The sequence below is a fragment of the Pongo abelii genome, chromosome 15 (genome assembly GCF_028885655.2).
Source record: "Pongo abelii isolate AG06213 chromosome 15, NHGRI_mPonAbe1-v2.0_pri, whole genome shotgun sequence".
Lineage (NCBI taxonomy): Eukaryota > Metazoa > Chordata > Mammalia > Primates > Hominidae > Pongo > Pongo abelii.
In genome coordinates, this window is record NC_072000.2 from 24,857,541 (window position 1) to 24,876,713 (window position 19,173).

The window sequence follows — 19,173 nt, forward strand, 5'->3', positions numbered from 1 at the left end:
CCTCAAAACAAACACTCCTCACCCTCTAAACTCGGTTTCCTGTTCTCCCATATCTTGAAACTTAGCCCATTTGACCTTTTAATCAGTGTCCACTTTGCGATGTCACTTGAAATCACTCTAATTCCCAGTGAGACTAGACAACCCCAGAATGATGGTGTGCAAGCTTAAATTTACCAAAGTAAACTTTTTTTTTTCCTTTTTTGAGACAGAGTCTCACTCTGTGGCCCAGGCTGGAGTGTAGTGGCGCAATCTTGGCTCACTGCAACCTCTGCCTCCCGTGTTCAAGCGATTCTCTTGCCTCAGCCTCCCGAATAGCTGGGATTACAGGCGCCTGCCACCACACCTAGCTAATTTTTGTATTTTTAGTAAAGACAGGGTTTCACTATGTTGGCTAGGCTGGTCTCGAACTCCTGACCTCAAGTGATCCACCCACCCCAGCCTCCCAAAGTGCTGGGATTACAGGCGTGAGCCATCAGGCCCGGCCAGGACACTTATTAAAAAGAGCAGTTTAGGCCGCGTGCGGTGGTAGCTCAAGCCTGCAATCCCAGCACGTAGGGAGGCCGAGGTGGGCAGATCGCTTGTATCCAGGAGTTCAAGACCAGCGTGGGCATTATATACTAACACCTAGTCTCTTAAAAAAAAAAAAAAGAAAGATGCTGGGCGCAGTGGCTCACACCTGTAATTCCAGCACTTTGGGAGAGCGAGGCGGGCAGACCACGAGGTCAAGAGATCTAGACCATCCTGGTCAACATGGTGAAACCCTGTCTCTACTAAAAATACAAAAATTACTGGGTGTAGTGGCATTCGCCTGTAGTCCCGGCTACTTGGGAAGCTGAGGCAGAATCACTTGAACCTGGGAGGCGGAGGTTGCAGTGAGCCAAGATCACGCCACTGCACTCCAGCCTGGTGACAAAGTGAGACTCTGTCTAAAAAAAAAAAAAGCAAAAAAAGGCCAGGTGCAGTGGGTCACACCTGTAATCTCAGCATTTGGGAGGCCAAGGTGGGCAGATTACTTGAGGCCAGGAGTTTGAGACCAGCTTGGCCAACATAGCGAAACCCCATCTCTACTAAAAATACAAAAACTAGCTGGGAGTGGTGGCACTCACCTGTAGTCCCAGCTACTGGGGAGGGTGAGGCACGAGGATTACTTGAACCCAGCAGGTGGAGGGTGCAGTGAGCCAAGATCATGCCAAGGCACTCCAGCCTGAGCAACAGAGTGAAACAATGTCTCAAAAAAGAAAAAAAAAAAAAGGGCGGCTTATCTCCCGACCATTAGTTTCCTCTGAAAGTATCTTCAACATTGAAATCCTATTTTCTTATACTGTAAGGACACAAATTAGGAAAATCAACTTGCTTTAGATCTCCTATTTTTAAAGATCCTAGCATTACCACTGTTGCTAAAAACACCTAATTACCACTCCTGTAAACAGCAATACTGTTTTCCCATTCACTGTGGCTCAAAACCTCAACAGTCTCTAAAACCTCCCCCTGTAGCCACCATCCAATCATTTGCCAAGTGTCATTGATTCTCTTACAATATATAACAGATTTTGGCACACCAGCATGACACATGTATACATATGTAACTAACCTGCACATTGTGCACATGTACCCTAAAACTTAAAGTATAATAATAAAAAAACAACAACAACAACAAAAATTTTGGAGCTGCCAAAGACTCTGTCAACCTTCTTAGTGTATAGATGAGAAAACTGAGGCTTAGAGAGTTGAATGTTTGACTACGAAACTAAGTGGCAAGTTAGGATTCATATATCTGACTCCTATTTCTGCTGCCATCTCCCTTACTTATGTAGTTGCTTGTGTAAGAGAAAAGCCTCATAAATAATCTCTCTACTCACCCTACTAATCCATTCTGCAACCAGATTAATATCCTAAAACACAGTATGGCCAAATCAGACTTGTGCTGGAAAATTTTCAAAGGCTCCCAATTACTTAAGACAACATCTTATATTTCCTGTCTTATTTTCCACCATTTGTCTACATATACTTGCTAGCCAAAAAAAAAAAAAACAAATTACTATTGTCATATTTTTTCGAATCTGAGCCTAATATTGCTGCCTTCAAATTATACACATCTTTAATTTCTTTCTTTGCATTACCAAAATCTTACTTATTATCCTCTAAGTTCAACATCAAATGCCTCTTATTACTTCAATATGTATTGAGTATATAACATGCCAAGTAATCTGCTAGTATTAGGGATCCAAAAACAAGTAAGACATAATCCCTACCCTCAGCTCACAGTAAGAGTGCATTTGTGTATGTATGTGGGAAGAGGGTAAAGAGTAGGCAGTATGACAACAGTGACAAATAAAAACAATTATAATACAAGGTGATACATTCAATAAGACCAGCAGGGGCTTAGGAGGAAAAAACATCAATAAAGTAGTTTCTTTTTTTTGTTGCTGGTTTTTTTTTTTTCTTGAGATGGAGTCTCACTCTGTTGCCCAGGCTGGAGTGCAGTAGTGCAATCTCCGCTCACCGCAACCTCTGCCTCCCGGGTTCAAGTGATTCTCCTGCCTCAGCCTCCCGAGTAGCTGAGATTACAGGCATCCACCACCATGCCCGGCTAATTTTTGTATTTTTAGTAGAGATGAAGTTTCACCATGTTGGCCAGGCTGGTCTCGAACTCCTGACCTCAGGTGTTCCACCCACCTCAGCCTCCCAAAGTGCTGGGATTACAGGTGTGAGCCACCGCGTCCAGCCAAGAAAATAGTTTCTTAAACAATGAGGAAAAGTTACCAGGTGGGAGGGAAAGGTGGGCTGTAAGAAAGGAATATTCAGGCAGCAGGGACAGGAAGAGGGAAGGCAAAACAAAGCATAGCAATGAGAAACAGCATGAGACATGTAGAGGAAACTCTAGTTCTGTAGTTCAGCCTTGCTAAAGTGTAAATCGCGAAGAAGAAACTGGATGGAGATGAAGCTGAAGGGACAGGTAAGGGCCAGAGCGTGGAGAGCCTTGAATAACATTTTCTTACAGGTAGATGAGGAGCCACTGAAACATGGAATAACATAATCAGAATTACATTTTGGTTAGCTAACTCTGGCTTTAGGGGGTAAGAGGACAGAGGACACAGAAGCAGTTAGGAGGCTGCTGTGAGAGACCAGAAAGGAGTTGTATAGCGAACATTTGCTGGTTTTTTTTCTGCTCAGCAACCAAAAGGCCCCTTCCTATATTTTGAATGGAAAGCTGGATCTTATCTCCCCATATGGAGCCTGGGGAGATAGGGTTCAATTGCCTCCTCCCCTTCCTAGCAAAGAGGAAGTATGCATGCACATGACCTAGGCTAGTTTAAGTGGATACTCCTGCTGGGGAAGTCTTGACTTTGCAGGAGTAATGCAAAGACCCAGGACCAACCAGTTAGACAATATTTGGCAATGGCAGACATTAGAGTCCAACTGTAGCATCCTATATAGACTGGTCAGCGGTGTGACCTTGACCTTCTCTTTGGTCTTCCCTCCTTTGATTTCACACCATTCTCTAAACCAGGTTCTCTAATATTCCCATTACTTTTTTGAGCCATTCAATATCCTTCCAATAAATTTTCTTTCTGCTTAAGTTAGCCAAAAGATGATTCCTGTTGTTTGCAACCAAGAATCCTAACGCAATTATTAAGGCCTAAATTATAGCAATATGGTTCAAAAGATAGTGATGGAATTGTTCATTGGCCTTTTGCTAAGATCAAGTTTAAAAAATAATAATGGGAGGGAAATGACAAAGCCAGAAACACTTAAGGGATAAAAATCAGTAGAACCTGGAGTTCAGAGGGAAAGATGAATAGTTTAGCCATATTGAAAATGAGCTGCCTAGGGCTGGGCGCGGTGGCTCACGCCTGTAATCCCAGCAGTTTGGGAGGCCGAGGCGGGCATATCATGAGGTCAGGAGATTGAGACCATCCTGGCTAACACGATGAAACCCCGTCTCTACTAAAAATACAAAAAAATTAGCAGGGCGTGGTGGTGGGCACCTGTAGTCCCAGCTACTCGGGAGGCTGAGGGAGGAGAATGGCGTGAATCCAGGAGGCAGAGCTTGCAGTGAGCCAAGATTGCGCCACTGCACTCCAGCCTGGGTGACAGAGCGAGACTCCACCTCAAAAAACAAACAAACAAACAAACAAACAAAAAAAACAAAAAGAAAATGAGCTGCCTTAAGTAGTGACATTCAGTAGGAGGTTGGCCGTATGAGTCTAAAAGTCTGGCTTGGAGATAGATTTTGAGAGTTATTAGCAACTAAGTGTTAGCTGTAAAAGTGGAGATTACCCAGGGAATGTGAAGAGCAGATCAAGGATAAGAAAAACTGCAAGGCTAGGAGGCCAAGGCCGGAGAATTGCTTGAGCCCAGGAGTTTGAGATCAGCCTGGGTAACAAAGGGAGACTGTCTCTACAATTAGGCCGGGTGCAGTGGCTCATGCCTATAATCCCATTACTGGGAGGCGGAGGCAGGCAGATTGCTTAAGCCCAAGAGTTCAAGACCAGCCTGGGCAACACGGCAAAACCCTGTCTCTACAGAAATACAAAAATTAGCCAGGCGTGTGACACAGGCCTATAGACCCAGCTGCTTTGAGGGCTGAGGCAGGAGGATTGCCTGAGCCCGGGAAGTTGAGGTTGCAGTGAGTCAAGACTGTGCCACTGTACTTTAGCCTGGGAAACAGAGTCTGACCCTGTCTCAAAATAAAATAAGATAAAAAATTAGCCAGGCATGGTGGCACATGCTGTGGTCTCAGCTACTTGGGAGGCTAAGGCAGGAGGATCACTTAAGGCTACAGTGAGCCATGTTCATGACACTGCATTCCAGCCTGGGTGACAGAGACCCTATCGGAAAGGAGAAAAGAGAGAGGGGAGGAGAGGGGAGGAGAGGAGAGGGGAGGAGAGGAGAGGGGAGGAGAGGAGAGGGGAGGAGAGGGGAGGGGAGGGGAGGGGAGGGTAGTGGAGGGGATGGGAGGGGAGGGGACGGGAGGGGAGGGGAGAAAGGAAAGAAAGAAAGAAAGAAAGAGAACAACTGCACAAATATTGTTGGGAGAGACAAGAGAATGTTAATGTCTGTGAAGAACTGGAGAACCTATATCCATTCCGAAGAATGTAGCTGCAATTCACCTCTAATTAAGTCCTGCCAAATACAAACACACATCCAAGGTTGAAAGAAAACTTCAGATTTTCCAAAGGCCAGAATTTTGACTGTAAATAGCTAATTTTTTAAGAAAACTAAACACTATGCAGGATAAAGAAAATACTTAGCTGGGCTGGGCTCAGTGGCTCACACCTGTAATTCCAGCACTTTGGGAGGCCGAGGCGGGAGGATCACGAGGTCAGGAGATCGAGACCATCCTGGCTAACACGGTGAAACCCCGTCTCTACTAAAAATACAAAAAATTAGCTGGGCGTGGTGGGGGGCACCTGTAGTCCCAGCTACTCGGGAGGCTGAGGCAGGAGAATGGTGTGAACCCGCGAGGTGGAGCTTGCAGTGAGTTGAGATTGCACCACTGCATTCCAGCCTGGGTGACAGAGTCTCAAAAAAAAAAAAAAAAAAAAGAAAACACTTAGCTGGAAACCCAACTGAGATTTTTAGTGGAGTGAGAAAAGCTAAGGAGGAACCCAGGAGAACATCAGAAATTAAGAATCAGAATAATGACTTCTTAAGCAGGTAAAGAAAAAACAGCTAGAGAAGCAAGACAGTGAGTGCAGTGTCACAGAGGCAGAGAATAGAGATTTGCAGGGGAAGAGTGATCAATTATATCAAACAAAGCAAAAATGTTCAACCATATAAGAATTTTAGGACTGGGCACTGTGGCTCACGCCTGTAATCCCAGCACTTTGGGAGGCCGAGGCGGGAGGATCACGAGGTCAGGAGATCGAGACCATCCTGGCTAACATGATGAAACCCCGTCTCTACTAAAAAATAACAGAAAATTAGCCAGGTGTGGTGGTGGGCGCCTGTATTCCCAGCTACTCTGGAGGCTGACGCAGGAGAATGGCGTGAACCTGGGAGGCGCAGCTTGCAGTGAGCCAAGATCGCGCCGCTACACTCCAGCCTGGGCGACAGAGCGAGACTCTGTCTCAAAAAAAAAAAAAAAAAACTTTAAAATGTCCACTGGATGTAATAATTGAAAGCCTTTCTGATACCTACTTTCCACTGTCAAACCAGAAGTGAATCTGTCCATGTGAGTTTTCATAGCATTATGTGTAGTCCTCTTTTAGGATAATTATCTTTTACTTTATATTTTACTTACATTTGTATATGGAAATATAATGAGCTTTGAAGTCCAAGGGACCCGGGTTCAAATTTCTGTCCCATCAAGAAAATCAGCCTTTCTGAGTCTAGCTCATTCCTCTACATAAAGGGGATAACAGTATTAAGTTACAGGAACATTTATAAGGATTAATGAAACAACTGGCACAGTACTTGACACATAACTGCTAAGTCCTAGTAGGTACTCGACAAATGCTGTTGGATAAATTGGAAAAAAAATTGTTTTTGCCAATATCTATACCTAGGATACAGTAATCAGCCTGAGAGAGGATCACTACCCAGATTAACGGCCTCCAAAATAGTTTAGTTTCAGTTGGCTAACACCTATAAGCTTGAGTGCACACTCTAGCTCTCTCTCCCTTTATATTAAATCTAATTTAAGGTGAACAGGAATAGCTACATTCTAGATTCTAGAGTCTGAAGATCATGTTCGACTAAATGGCTTTGGTCAGCCTAAGCCTGCTCTAGATGTTCTATGTCACTAGTATCCCATTTTGAGTGGTGAGACTTCATATTCTAAAGGATCCAAGGAAGGGTCATAAAAATTGCAAAAACACCACTCCCACCCTCAAACATATTTTTTTTCCCATGGCTTACAGGACACCACTTTTCAAGTTTTCCTTCAATCTATTTAACCACTTTAAAAAAAAAAACAAAAACATTTATTTGCTACTTTTTTCCTATACCACCCCTTTAATTGAAGTTCACTTTGGTCCTAGGCCTTCTTTTCATTCTATACTTTCTTTGCAAGGATATCTAATTCCAATACATCACCTCAATTATTATTCATTATTTTCTTCAATAAATTATATGCTTATGTCTCTCACATCTCTGGGCAAAATGTCACCTTTGAACTCTAGGTCTGTATATCTCCCTGCTTAATCCATAGCTTTTCTTGGTAGACTCTCCAGTTCCCCCATCCTCATCCCACTACCACATGCACACATACACAAACTGGTAATCATTCTCCAGCATCTCCTATCTGGATAGTCATGGTTGCACAGACCAGAAACCTACCTTACTACCCGTACCCAGTATTTTAAATTCCCATCTTTACCTCCTAAAGATCCCTCAAATCCATCTACTTCTGCCTTTATTACCCTTTGGCTCAAAAGATGGCTCAATTTACCATCTTCATTTCCCTGGACTACTGCAATTACCCTCTAACTGGTTCTCTTCCATTCTGCCACTTTAATTCTTACTTATCCTTCAAAGCTCATTTCAGCAAAAAGTTGGGCCAGGCCCACGGTGGCTCACACCTGTAATCCCAGCACTTTGGACCAAGGCGGGTGGATCACGAGGTCAGGAATTCAAGACCTGCCTGGCCAAGATGGTGAAACCCCATCTCTACTAAAAATAAAATAAAAATTTAGCCAGGTGTGGTGGTGTGCGCCTGTAATCCCAGCTACCTGGGAGGCTGAGGCAGGAGAATTGCTTGAATCCAGTAAGCAGAGGTTGCAGTGAGCCAAAATCGTGCCACTGCACTCCAGCCTGGGCGACAGAGCAGGATTCGGTCTCCAAAAAAAAAAAAAAAAAAAAGTCAGCTGGGCGCGGTGGCTCATACCTGTAATCTCAGCACTTTGGGAGGCCGAGGCAGGTGGATCACAAGGTCAGGAGTTCGAGACCAGCCTGGCCAAGATGGTGAAACCCTGTCTCTACTAAAAGTACAAAAATTAGCTGGGCGTGGTGGCGGGCACCTGTAATCCCAGCTACTCAGGAGGCTGAGGCAGAAGAATCAGTTGAACCCAGGAGGTGAAGGTTGCAGTGAGCCGAGATCGTGGCACTGCACTCCAGCCTGGTGACAGAGCGAGACTCCGTCTCAAAAAAAAGATGGTGACACCCCGTCTCTACTAAAACTACAAAAATTAGCCAGGTGCAGTGACAGGCACCTGTAATCCCAGCTACTCGGGAGGCTGAGGCAGAAGAATTGCTTGAACCCAGGCAGCAGAGGTTGTAGTGAGCCAAGATCGCGCCACTGCATTCCAGCCTGGGTAACACAGTGAGATTCCGTCTCAAAAAAAAAAGAAAAAAGAAAAAAGTTTTCCTTGATTTCCCAGACTAGTAACAGCTAAAATTGCTGAATGTACACTACATGCCAGGCACTCTTCTAAGCAATGAAAATGTATTAACATACTTAATTTTCTTCCTTTTTTTTTTTTTTTTTTGAGACAGGGTATCATTCTGTCACCCAAGCTGGAGGTGGCAGCATCTTGGCTCACTGCAACCTCTGTCTCCCAGGCTCAAGCAATTCATCTGCTTCAGCCTCCCAAGCAGCTGGGACAACAGGCACACACCACCACGCTCGGCTAGTTTTGCATTTTTGGTAGAGACGGGGTTTCGCCATGTTGCCCAGGCTAGTCTGGAACTCCTGGTCTCAAGTGATCAGCCTGCCTCAAATTCCCAAAGCGCTAGGATTACTTTGGCATGAGCCACAGCTCCTGGCCTCTTATTTAATTTTCTTAACAAGACTAAAATAACTATCTCTATTTCACAGATGTGGAAACTGAGGCACAAAGCGATAATACCTTGCCCAATATCCTACAGCTAGTGAAAAGTAGTACCAGATTCAAATTTAGGCAGTGTAGCTCCAGAAGACACATTCTTAACCACCTTACTATACTATGCTCTAGGTTACATGCCCCATTATAAATTATCTTATAACATCCAGTACTTCTCCTTTGTTGTAAAGATTGAATAACTGATTACATAATTGTTTGATGTCTACTCTCTCTCCCCCATTAGAATGCAAGTTCCACAAGGGTAAGGGCTTGTCTATGACTTGTCCATTACAGTATTGCCTTTGCTTATCGGGTGGTAATGGGCATTAAATGTATTTTTGTTGAAGGAATGCACTGAATTTCCAGTTGAAGGTGTGTGGGAGAGAGGTTTCTGAGCCAAAGCAATGGCTTCCCTCACTCAGACTGCATGACAACAAAAGGGCAGTAGCACAGTTTCCTACCAGAAACATTCAGAAGTATCATAAAATCACAAGCACCTTCACTTTTTAGTAGCTGTAGCAGACACAGCTTTTACATAAAGCAAAAGGGGTTGTATGGCACTACACATAAAAGACTGTTTCCTAGAGTGCAGTACTCGCTGTTGACAGTAATGAAATGCTAGTTACCCCGTTAGGATTAGGACTATAATGCCTCAGTGGTGACCAATTCCAGCTGTGGCAAGAAGTGAACGGAGGACACTATATCTTTTTTTTTTTTTTTTTTTTTTTTGGAGACAGGGTCTCCCCGTTGCCCAGGTTTGAATGCAGTAGCGTGATCTCAGCTCACTGCAACTTCCTCCTCCAGGGTTCAAGTGATTCTCCCACTTCAGCCTCCTGAGTAGCTGGGAGTACAGGCACGCACCACCACATCTGGCTAATTTTTGTATTTTTAGTAGAGACGGGGTTTAGCCATATTGGTCAGGCTGCTCTCAAACTCCCAACCTCAGGTGATCAACTCGCCTCAGTCTCTCAAAGTGCTAGGATTACAGGCGTGAGCCACTGCGCCCGGCTGGATGACACTATATCCTTATGACTCAAAAATAGAGCATGGATTCTTTTTTTTTCTAAGTCAACCTCATTGTAGATTTTTTTTTTCCAGTAAAACCCTCAAGTTTTGGCCTAAGTCTGAAGACAGAAAATAAGAGCCTAATCTTTGGAGAACATTAGACTTAGGTCAAGTTTGGACTGGATCTGGAGAAGTTGCTCTTCACTGGCTCATGGTCACTAAGGTGAAAATAATACTCTGTGTTCTAGATGAGAAATCTAACTGGGCCAATGTTCACCTTATACTACCACTTTTGGGGATCCAACGTAAGTAACAATATATATTAATTTAGGTAACAGATTCCTGTCCTCTTCATGCTCCCCCACATACATTCCTGCATGCCCTATTTTAACTGAGCCAAGTACACATAAATGAGTTCAGCCTAATAGAAATATATAAATATTTACTTAATAACCAGAGGCTATACGGAATTCTTTTCACTGCAACCATTATGCTAAAAGAGTATGTGTGGGAGGAGAAACATCATAAAGTACTGTTATTATCAGACCTGTGCCTAAAAACTGACCCCAGTGACATGGGATTCATGAAATTTTAATAGGCTAAACTGACTTGCATTGGCTAAAAAAGTGAGTTATATGCAAGACTGACCAAGTCATTTTCCCCTGTACAGCTTAAAGTATTTCACATAATCTTATCTTCAAAATAACTAAGTTAAATAAAAGAAACAAACAATTTATTCTTTTTCCTTTTAACAGAGATACAAAGAAATAAATAAATCTTACATTCTCAAGGTTCTACAATTTTCAAAGGCACAGCTTTAACAGGCTACTGAATACCTACCTGTCTAGTGCTGTGGTCAAAAACAGTTTGCACACAGGGGTCAGCACGGAACTTTTTTTTGTTTTTTGAGACGCAGTCTCACTCAGTCGCCCAGCCTGGAGTGCAGTGGCTCAATCTCAGCTCACTGAAAGCTCCGCCTCCCAGATTCAAGCAATTCTCCTGCCTCAGCCTCCTGAGTAGCTGGGACTACAGGCGCGCGCCACTACACCCGGCTAATTTTTTTTTTTTTAATTTTTAGTAGAGACGGGGGTTTCACCATGTTGGTCAGGCTGGTCTCAAACTCCTGACCTCATGATCCGCCTGCCTCGCCCTCCCAAAGTGCTGGGATTACAGGCGTGACCCACCGCGCCTGGACCAGCACTGAACTTTTAAAAGGAAGGAGGCTGGGCTGGGCACGGTGGCTCACGCCTGTAATCCCAGTACTTTGAATCCCAGTACTTTGGGAGGCCGAGGCGGGCAGATCACGAGGTCAGGAGATCGAGACCATCCTGGATAACAAGGTGAAACCCCATCTCTACTAAAAATACAAAAAATTAGCCGGGCGTGGTGGCGGGCGCCTGTAGTCCCACCTACTCGGGAGGCTGAGGCAGGAGAATGGCGGGAACCCAGGAGGCGGAGCTTGCAGTGAGCCGAGATTGCGCCACTGCACTCCAGCTTGGGTGACAGAGTGAGACTTCATCGCAAAATAAATAAATAAAATAAAATAAAATAAAAGGAGGGAGGCTGGATAATAAATGGGGCTTTGAAGTCAGACCAGAACTCCTCCTACTCTTGGTTGTGTTACCTAACCTCACAGTCTTTATTTTCCCTGTAAAATGAAACTAGCACCACATACATTTCAGTTATTCTTAAGATTAAAAGATAACATACAATGTTTGGCATATAGTAGGCAAATAAAAAGGAATTTATTATTCTCCATCCAATATCTTAAAACAGTACCACTGAAGGCTTCTCTCAAAGCAAAATTACTCCTCAGAGACTTGGCAGAGCTGATCTGTTAGGCAGAATGGAGGGATACCGAAATAGATGTAAAAGTTTCACAATTAGAATGGCAGGACTGCTGGGCAGGATGAAAGGACTCCAGTACTACCGTGCTGAGAAAGCAGCACAAGTCTTTAACATCATAACCATGAAACAGATTTCAACCAGCACTTGTGATCTAGAGTAACATCCCAGGTAATTCAACTAATCACTTTTATGTTTGTAGGAATACGTCAGTGTCTATTTCTTAAGTATTCCGTTTACTTCACAATACCTGCTTGCGGTAACTTTTAGTTTCCAACTGAGTAGACTGTCCCTTGGTAGTTCCCATGCCCACATCCAGCTTACTTAGCTTTTGACTCCCATGACTTTTGGGAGCATAGTGAAAGGACGTAACTATTGCCTACACTATATAGTTAAATTTTCATTTAAAAAAGCAGTCATATTTGTAAAACAGGCGAAAGCACTACATTTTATAGGAGAATTGATATGCAAATTAAGGAAGAACTGACTGATGTGCCCCAGACCCAAGAAGGGGAGGAAAAACAAGAATGACTGGGTACTGAGTAGAAGAAATGAAAAATACTGAGTAAAAGTTCAATGTTCATGCAACTTGCTAGCCCCTATTCAAAAATCCACTAATTTGTGCAGCAGCAATAGAAAATGAAAAAAAAGACGAAAAAATTCAAAAATCCAGAAACATCTTACCATTAGTGCTGTTTACTTAGATAGATGTATATCTGATAAAATCATGTTCCATACATGAAATTGTTATGATTTGGGTCTATCTAAATAGGCAGCCAAACTACAGAAATCACTGGTTTCTTCTAGAACTAACCAAAAAGAAATTCCCATATCACTAATATGACAATGTACTTCTGAATAACCATGTCCCAAAGAAATAATCCCCAAAGATATAGTGCATCCCCAAAGTATGTAGTGGAAGAAAAAAAGAAAGCAGGAAATTCCAAAGGTTTCTATAATAACACAAGAGACAATCTGAGAAACCTTAAACATTTTACAGCTCTCAGCTGAGCACTGTGATATGGGCCGACCTGTAACCCCAGCTACTTGGGAGGCTGAGACAGGAGGACTACTTGGGCCAAAAAGTTTGAGGTTGCAGTGAGCTATAATTGCACCACTGCACTCCAGCCTACATAACAAACAGAGTAAGATCCTGTCTCTTAAAAAAAAAAAAAAGAGAAAAAAAGAAAAAAAAAGTGTAAGACCTTATAGCTGTTGAGTATCCTTCTTCTCAAATAAAATTAAGAATTCAGTTACTATATATCCTTTATTGGAAAGCTACTGACATAGTCTTAGAAGAATTACAGACTCTGAAAACAAAAAGGTGTTATTAGGAAATTACTAATCACTGGAATATTGAGATACTACCCAAAGGATTGGCACTATCACATTTAAGGTGCTAACATACAAGGGAGCAATGAAGCACAGTCCTGGAAATTATCTGGTAATTTCAGTAGCATGCTATTTAATTATCTTTTTAAAATGAAACAAACAACAAATAAAATGAAGTCATATACAATAAATATCTATGGAAATATTAATATACAAAGGAAAGAAAATCAGGGATATTTCACTCCTTAAATGACAAGGTCAACCCTTTCTTAATAATTACACATAACAGTAAATCATAGTTCTGGAAACTCTTTCCAAACAAACTAGTGAGAATATACTACAGGAGAATCTGAATTTGAAGAGGTTAGAATGTTGTCTAAGATCCCTACACTGCTCCACTGCTTAAAATATATTCCTGGATCTTTCCCTGCTGAAGACTAATGTAAAAGTAATTATTGGCCGGGCGCAGTAGCTCACACCTGTAATCCCAGCTCTTAGGGAGGCAGAGACAGGAGGATAGCTTGAGCCCAGGAGTTTGAGACCAGCCTTGCCAACATAGTGAAACCCCGACTCTACTAAAAATACAAAAAATTAGCCGGGCATGGTGGCACACACCTATAGTCCCAGCTACTCGGGAGGCTGAGGCAGGAGAGTCACTTGAACCCGGGAGGCAGAGGTTGTGCTGAGCCGAGATCGCCCCATTGCACTCCAGCCTAGGCAGCAGAGTGAGACTGTGTCTCAAAAAAAAAAAAAAAAAAAAAAAAGTAATTATCTATGCCAGGCTAATTTCTATCTGTGCCTGCTGGACTTTTTATTATACTGTACCATACAATTAATGGGTAGAAATTATGTGCTTTAAGTCTCTTGCTGCAACCTGAAGGCAACAAATAAGATATTTTGAAGTTGACCATTTTGCTTCATGTAACATTAACAAACTAAGGGCCTAGTGAAGGATGGAAACTATATAATTAATAATAAAAGGGCAAAAGAAATGTTACCTAGAGAACAGCTTAATGAGAAACCTCAGAGATTAAGATACTTTGTAGTTTAAACGTAAAACATTAAGTAACTACAAAGAGGTGGACTTATTTTACAATACAAATACAATGAAAGCTTTAGAGTTTCATTTAAAGTTTACTCACCCACAAAACTGAGAGATTAAAGGAGAAAAGGGTTATCCAAGACAAAATCTAGAATGCAGTAAATGTTTTGTTGTTGTTTTGAGATGGAGTCTCGCTCTGTCACCAGGCTAGAGTGCAGTGGCGCGATCTAGGCTCACTGCCATCTCCGCCTCCCTGGTTCAAGTGATTCTCCTGCCTCAGCCTCCCGAGTAGCTGGGCCTACAGGACCGCGCCACCACGCCCAGCTAATTTTTGTATTTTTTTAAGTAGAGATGGGGTTTCAGCATGTTGGCTAGGATGCCCGCCTTGACCTCCCAAAGTGCTGGGATTACAAGCGTGAGCCACTGCACCCAGCCAGAATGCAATAAATGTTAAATAAACTTCAGGTAAAAGAAAACTTCAGGCCAGGTGTGGTGGCTTACGCTTGTAATCCTGGCACTTTGGGAGGCCCAGGCAGGCAGACCAGCCTGAGGCCAGGAGTTTGAGACAAGCCTGGCCAACATGGTGAAACCCTGTCTCTGCTAAAAATACAAAAAATTAGCCAGGTGTGGTGGCACATGCCTTAACCCCAGCTACTTGGGAAGCTGAAGCAGGAGAATCACTTGAACCCAGGAGGCGGAGGTTGCAGCGAGCCGAGATCGCGCCACTGCACTACAGCCTCGGTGACACAGGGAGACTCGTCTCAAAAAAAAAAAAAAAAGAAAGAAAAGAAGACTGACAAAACCAAAAGAACAGATGCACAGGACAGATCAAACATGGAGAATACAAAAACTGTTCAAGTACTCATACACTGTTCCATTATATCCCTTATCCCAATCCATTACTCCTTTGCTATTTCACTCTGGCTGTGTCGCCCAGGCCGGAATGCAGTGGCACGATCTTGGCTCACTGCAATCTCCACCTCCAGGGTTCAAACGATTTTCATGCCTTGGCCTCCCATGTAGCTGGGACTACAGGTGCGCATCACCATGCCCGGCTCATTTTTTTTTTGTATTTTTTGTACTTTTAGACGGGGTTTCACCATGTTGGTCAGGCTGGTCTCGAACTCCTGACTTCAAGTGATCCACCCACCTCCATCTCCCAAAGTGCTGGGATTACAAGCATGAGCCGCGGCGCCTAGCCCACTATTTCAGTTTTAAACCTTCTCCCAAGCCTGTCTCTTCACACTTGCCTACTCTCTCTTTGGCCAATGTCTTTCACTTGCCTTCAGATCCACTGACACGCCTCTCTTGCAACAGAAGGTCTTCTTACATGGAAAGTGTTTTTCTTATCATAACTCTTTTTTTATCGGTTGAGATAATTCCAAAGTACTTGAAATAAGTTTCTCACATCTTGCTCTATGAGGTTGACTAGAATTTGTTCTGAAACCTATTGGGTGACCAATACAAAAGAAATTCCTAAGCAGAAAACACGATCTAATTAACTAACAGAGGACACTATCCAAATCACAAACTCACTTTCGATATGGAATGTGCCCCACACCAGATGACTTCAGCAGATGCTAACCTAGGCTGAGAATCCTTGACTGAGTCGACAAACTCAGAAAAGCATGGAGATGAAACGATCTGTAGACGCCGGTGTGATGGTAGGATGCAGCAGACACTGATAAGGCAGCTCCCCCGGCTTGTGTTTGGGGCGCTCCGGTGTTTATTCTTTAATAGAAAAAGACAGAGTTCTAAATCTTTGACTTCTGGCTCACTTTGCTTAGCCATACAAAAGAGATCGGTCCACTATATACCTTTTCTGTGAAGACCCTAATCGCTTCAAGACTGTCCCTTAAAAAGCAAGAGACTGCTGCATTTATACAGCTGCTGCAGGGAAATTCCCTGCGTCGCTAGAGACAGGTAAATAAAGAAACTGCATTCGCTCCAAGGCAGGGGGAGGGGTCTTCTATCAGTGAAAAGTTTACATAATGCAACGGAAAACCAGTGAGCTCTGCAGACCTGTCAAGGAAGATGCAAGGCTTGAGCTCCTCTCTTCTCACCATCTCTAAACATTCTCCAACAGCCTGCTCTTCACTCCCAGGAGACCCACAGAACTTACACCTGAGAATGAGTAACAATCTGCTTACGCTTACCCCAAGCTTTCCTACCCACCTTTATTATTAAAATACAGAAGAAAAAAGAAAAATAAAAAGAAGTAGAAAACCCTAACCACCTATTTCTGAATAGGTGGAGTAACCAAACGGGGCCGGGGAGTTTTCCCTTCTCTGAAGAGAGAACAAGGCGCCGCCTCCAATCTACACTACGCCCAGTAATGCAATGACAAGCCCTGAAAACTCCACAGCGTCCCAAGCAGTCCCTCGCGGCTCGGCCCGGCTCGGACCCCGCGGCCCAGCAGCCATCCTCTCCCCCGGCCTCTCACAAAGGAGACTGGTTCAGTCCGGAGCATCACCCCGCACCTGATCCCTCACAACTGGGGGGCGAGCAGGGGGTAGAAGAGAGAGGAGGAGGAGTTACTTAAATCAAATCTCTGAAAGCCTCAGCTTTTGCTGACTCCTGGCCCAGCACTGAGGAGTGGGTGCGAGCGGGAAGCCTACCTGTGCAAGTCCTGGTGCTTCCTTTCCAGGCAGCGTTTCAACTCACCCTCTCCGAGAACAAGGCGCCTTCCGGCGGAGCATGGCCAGCCCTCGCCTCAATCTAGCTTGCTAGTAGTCCATTCTCCCTAGGCTCCGCCCCCCTGCGCTCCCATCCGCCAATGGCAGCACCGAAGCCCGGCCTCTTCCAGCGAGCTAGTGTGAGCGCCATCCAGGAAGTCTCTTGAGGGTGGAAGGTCCTAGGAGGATGAGACGGGTACGTAGGCGACCACAAATATGCCTGATTGAAAATAAAATCTGGCGGCGGCTCCCCTCTGACGACTCAGTTCACAGGCGGCCAGGCCCCTCGGCATCTTTTTTTGACCCCCGCCATTGGGGGCGTTCTGAACTATAAAACAACACTTAGTTACCTACTTCTGGGAAGCCATCTTGGCTCGGACTCCGGGACTGGGTGAGAGTGTTTAAAGAATGTGAAGCCCCTGTCGGCGTTCTGTCCGACTATCTAGGTCCAGCCCGAACATACTCTCCTGTATACACTTAGGAGGCCCCTCAGTCACGACGTGAAATCCTGGAATAATGCCCTATGTGGTTACGGGCAACCACCACCACCCTCTCACTTAACTGTAGGAGTAAAGCAATTTTAACAAATCAAATAAGCAAAAATTAATTCTTCTAATGAAAGTGAAAGTTGCACTTTCCTAGGGTAATCCTTTATGGACACCTCACTCAAAATATCAGGACATGTGTCTATTCTAGGTGCCACTAAGCTTTAGGATTCACTGCAAATTTTCCAGTAGGGGCACTGTGAATCAGTTGGAAATCAAGAACAGGACTTAAGGAGGAATTCCTTTTTTTTTTAAAGGCCTATTTTTTTTTTTTTTTTTTTTGAGACGGAGTCTCGCTCAGTCACCCAGGCTGGAGTGCAGTGGGGCGATCTCGGCTCAGGCGCCCGCCACCACGCCCAGCTAATTTTTGTATTTTTAGTAGAGACAGGGTTTCGCCATGTTGGTCAGGCTGGTTTCGAACTGCAGACCTCAAGTGATCCGCCCACCTCGGCCTCCCAAAGTACTGGGATTACAGACGTGAGCCACCATTCCTGGCCAAGAAATCTCTTTTTTAAAGTTGTGAGTGAAGGAATCCTTCCACATTATTAAAGGAATTTCTCAAGGAGTAACATAATTGCATGGTCTTACATGATAGAAGCTCAGAGACATTAAGGAGTCATATGAGTGATAAGACTTGGCCTTAAGCCAGGTGCAGTGGCTCACGCCTGTAATCCCAGCACTTTGGGAGGCTGAGGCGGGTGGATCGCCTGAGGTCAGAAGTTCGAGACCAGCCTGGCCAACATAGCGAAACCCCGTCTCAAGTAAAAATACAAAAAAAAAATTAGCCGGGCGTGGTGGCGGGCACCCGTAATCCCAGCTACTCGGGAGGCTGAGGCAGGAGAATCGCTTGAACCCAGGAGGCAGGGGTTGTGGTGAGCCAAGATCTAACCACTGCACTCCAGCCTGGGCAACAAGAGCGAAATTCCATCTCAAAAAAAAAAAAAAAGAGTTGGCCAAATACATTTCCCTGTGTATCAAAATCTGTCAGCCAAGACGGGCATGGTAGCTCATGCCTGTAATCCCAGCACTTTGGGAGGCCGAGGCGGGTGGATCACCTAAGGTCAAGAGTTCGAGACCAGCCTGACCAACATGGAGAAACCCCGTCTCTACTAACCACCTGGTACAGAATAGACCTGTCATCAAAGGAGCTATAGATATTATGGAAACGGGAACAGGTGTGCCTGAACCAATTTCTGGTACCTATACTGATCTTAGTATGATTTCCAATGGTCTTGGCCTTCAAAAGCCAATGGACATCGGTAAGACTATAGATGAAAAAAAAAACAGTGGACATTATTTCATAACTACCATTCTTCATATGAGGTGGGAGATCCACTTTTTCTAATTCTTCATGGCCACTTCCCTCACAATACAGATGATTTTGCCCAGATACTTTTTTTTCTCATGCTTCCCTTACAATTGGTGCAATACCCAAGGACAGAAGGTCGTTAAGTTGGCTTGGATAACAAGATATGGGCATGAATATTAAAAAACTGTGCTCCAAAATATCAAAATGGTATCCTTTATTGACTCTGAAAGCAGTAGCTCTAGGCAGAATGCTGTCTTTGACCAATCCTCTAATGCTTCTCAGTTGCTAAAGATTTTTTGGGTAGTAAAAAAACAAAACAAAACAAAACAAAACCTTCTGTACAGAAACTAGTTTTTATTACTTTAGTTTTGGCCCAAAGGTAAGGGGGCAGGCTAACTCCAAATTCAACAGCTTCAAATCTTTTTTGGAATCAGGTAGGATTTTAAAAACAAAACAAAAGCATAACCAAAGCAATACCCCAAATGTCTTCCAACTTCTGTGGTGCACTGTTAACTATTACTACTACTACTGGGGTCAGAATTGAGTATAAAATGAATCCCAAAGAGGCTTCTTCATTATCTTTGATTTAATTCCCTAAGAGGAGAGTATCTACTAATGTTTGGGATACAATCAGAAATGACACATGGAGTATGAA

At 43.8% G+C, this 19,173-nt stretch overlaps 1 protein-coding gene across 14 annotated transcripts in view; it reads right to left on the minus strand.

Annotated features, from left to right (window-relative positions):
* CHD8 (chromodomain helicase DNA binding protein 8) overlaps nucleotides 1–16,737 on the minus strand; it is a 70,837-nt gene extending 54,100 nt beyond the window's left edge. For 3 of the 14 annotated variants that reach the window (XM_063715482.1, XM_063715478.1, XM_063715472.1), the window contains exon 1: nucleotides 16,608–16,736. The gene's annotated coding sequence lies outside the window, so the exon portion shown is untranslated. Of the gene's footprint in view, nucleotides 1–15,272; nucleotides 15,437–15,525; nucleotides 15,721–16,607 lie in introns of all 14 variants that reach the window. The other 11 variants (XM_063715496.1, XM_063715490.1, XM_063715483.1 and 8 more) reach the window with 7 other exon arrangements.
* Between the last annotated feature and the right edge of the window lie 2,436 nt (nucleotides 16,738–19,173).